This window comes from Daktulosphaira vitifoliae, unplaced genomic scaffold (assembly GCF_025091365.1).
Source record: "Daktulosphaira vitifoliae isolate Bord-2020 unplaced genomic scaffold, ASM2509136v1 Scaffold_1, whole genome shotgun sequence".
Taxonomy (NCBI): Eukaryota; Metazoa; Arthropoda; class Insecta; order Hemiptera; family Phylloxeridae; genus Daktulosphaira; species Daktulosphaira vitifoliae.
In genome coordinates, this window is record NW_026099572.1 from 82639538 (window position 1) to 82643197 (window position 3660).

The window sequence follows — 3660 nt, forward strand, 5'->3', positions numbered from 1 at the left end:
TCATCAGATAACATTTACTCGTTCTAAAAATGTAAATATTAATCAGTATACGATTGATGGTTGTAATTTGCTTAATGTTTATAGTATTAAAGATTTAGGAGTTATATTATCCAGTGATTTATCTTTTTCTAACCATATAGATTATATTTACAATAAAGCCTCACGAAGACTTGGCTTTTTGAGAAGAAATTGTAATGAATTCAATAATATTTTGTGTATCAAAACCTTCTACATTTCTTTGGTAAGATCAATTTTAGAATATGCATCCATTATTTGGTGTCCATATAAAATAGGTGAAATTAATAGAATAGAATCTATACAAAGACGTTTTTTACACTTCATTTCTTTTAAGTCTAGGGATTATAATGTGTCGATCGATGAAATAGGAATCTCTCTTGGTTTAACTTCCCTTGCTTACAAGAGAAAATGCAATGATGTTTTTTGGATTTATAATCTCCTTAATAATAATGTAGATTGTCCAGAAATTTTAAGTCTAATTCCTTTTAATGTTCCTAATTTTCATCTCCGATCTAATAATTTATTTTATGTTAACTCATATCGTCAGAATTATAGTTATTATTCACCGGTCAATAGAATGCTACATTTTTGCAATTTAATTAAAAATTTTGATTTCTTTAATGACCATTTAATCAAGTTATAATCTATTTGTAGCGATGTATTTTAATTATTAATTTTGTATGTTAATAATTTAAACTTCTATGTATGCTGTACTTATTTAATTATTTAGATATTTTGTATTTATATTCTGTACTCATTGCCGTCTGTGGCGTACTCAATATTTATTTGTTTTTTTCTGTTTGATTATGTTGTGTCTTGTATATTATAAAATAAATAAATAAATAAATAAATAAATAAAAATAAATAAATAAATTATGAATAAATGGACTGTAAACAATTTTCATCAGAGTAAAAAAGATACTTTTACTATTCAATTTTTCGTGCTGAATTCAAATCAGCAATTTAATGTTTTCCATCACCAGTAATTTTTGATATTATTACTAATTAGTTAAAAACTATAATATACAGAATGATTTTTTTATCATAACCCACTCAATTACTTATAGAATAATAGTAATTTAAAATTTTTTTTTATTATTATCTTTAGTTACACATTATTCTTGAATTATTAACTATGTAATACTTTTAAAGTTCATCACTTATGTCTGATAAGGGTGTCAACTTTGTTTTTTTAAATGGTAACACATATTTTTAATTTAATAAAATGTTTGAGTTTTTAATTTAATAGTAAATGGCATTTGAATTTTTAATATAACTTTATTCGTTTATTAGATATAAACTTTTAAAGTTTGAAATTTTTGAGTTAATATACATGTATAATACACAAAGGATTACAAATACAGGTAGCTAATTAATTTTTTGCAGTCACAGTCACGGATTATTTATTATCATTATGACTATCATAGATATACTTTCTGTATTGTCAGTTAGTGTATTTATAAACTCACAACAATGTGCCTTAATACCATTGATAATAACAATTCTGTGTACCTGCGAATATCGATGTCATAAAAAATTAATTAGCTACCCTTTGATACGATCACATTTGCATGTGCCCATATCTTTGTCTCCCATACCATCGTTGTACCGTTTAATAGACATACAGGGTGTTCAGTAAGAGAGAACAATGAGAACAATAGAAACCCGTTTCCTGACTTACTGAACACCCTGTATATATATATAATTAACACAGTGACATACAGCAATACTAACAGGAGGGCGGACTGCACACATAAACACTTTTTGCAATTCACGGCCAATGTGCCATAATAAGATATCCCTATCGACAGTTGACATTTTACCATCTTCGCGATCACTACTTTTGCCTGATAATTAACTTAACTTCGCTACCCCGTATATTATAGTGTGTGTGTGTGTCGCCGTCAGCTCCCTGTTGGATTAATCATCTCTAGGTGTCCAGCAGGTTGTATTATCCATTTAATATTTCAATTGNTCCAGCAAGTTGTATTATCTATTTAATATTTAAATTGCTTAATAAATATTTATTTATATCGTTGTTAACCTAAAGTGTTATAAATATATATATATTGTAGTACGACCCTTGGTAGTTCCTCTAAGGGAATATAAATTAAATAGGAAACTTCAGTACCTAAGGTAGATATAGCCTAGCCAGCTATCCCCCGTTGGTCCCTTAGAATACTGTCGACGGGCATTTAGGCTCAACCCCTAAATAGCGACGTAACACCTTGTAATCCCTTGTGTATTATACCTAAATATTAACTCAATAATTTGAAACTTTAAATGTTTATATCTAATAAACGAATTAAGTTTTATTAAAAATTCAAATGCCATTTACTATTGAATTAAAAACTCAAACATTTTATTAAATTAAAAATATGTGTTACCATTTAAAAAAACAAAGTTGACACCCTTACCAGGCATAAGGGATGAACTTAAAAAGTATTACATAGTTAATAATTCAAGAATAATGTGTAACTAAAGATAATAATAAAAAAAANAACTTAAAAAGTATTACATAGTTAATAATTCAAGAATAATGTGTAACTAAAGATAAAAATAAAAAAAAATTTTAAATTATTATTATTCTATAAGTAATTGAGTGGGTTATGATAAAAAAGTCACCCTGTATAACTATACAAGAATAGTTCTGAATAATTCAATTGTTGAAAAAAACAATTTATATACTCCCCTTGTAAGGTATTTTAAATTAAAATAAAATACAAAACCCAGAATTTTAACACAAAAATAGCATACTTTTAAATACGGTAGTCATTTTCACCATGAAGACAAGGCCAGTTGTCAAAATTTATTTACTGTAAATTTATTAGAAAAGCTCAATATTTTTTTGCACTTTTATTGTAATAGAATCCTTAAATAGAAATTATTTCTAAGTAACTTTTTGTGTTTAAAAATTTGATTATAATTGTACAAATGTTTTGTTAATACAGGAAAACAAAAATAATTTTTTTTAGGAATGATTTATAGAAATCCTATAAATTAGTTAAATTAAAATTCTTATAAATAGAATACATTTCTAAGTNATTTATAGAAATCCTATAAATTAGTTAAATTAAAATTCTTATAAATAGAATACATTTCTAAGTAATTTTTGGTGATTAAAAATATTCTACAATAGAAAAATTCAAAACATAATTAAATTTAATGATTTATTTTCACTAGAAAAACCAATTAAAATGTTGTTAAAAAATCCCAGCATAGTGGGGCCGCGGCACATTATGTTTCTTACCCATTTAATGCTAAACAAATAATATAATAATGTTAAAACTATAAACAAAAAAAGTTGAATAAGATTTCAACATTAAAAACGTTAAACATAGATATTGTAAAGAGTTTAAATGTTCAATAGCATTAAAATCAAAAAACCAGTGCGAGTTACGAGAAGTGATGGGTCGAACGTATACGTTCGTTGAACGGACAAGTTCCTCAAAATTTGTTCAACGAACGGTCACGTTCCTCGGAATACGTCCAACGAACGGACACGTTCCTCGAACGGTCACGTTCGTCAAACGGATTCTATTGTTCCATTAGGTATACGGTCTTCTAGGTATTGTTCGATGAACATTTATGTTTTACGATTGTTTGCAATTTATTGTAATAACATAAATAAATATTTTGAAA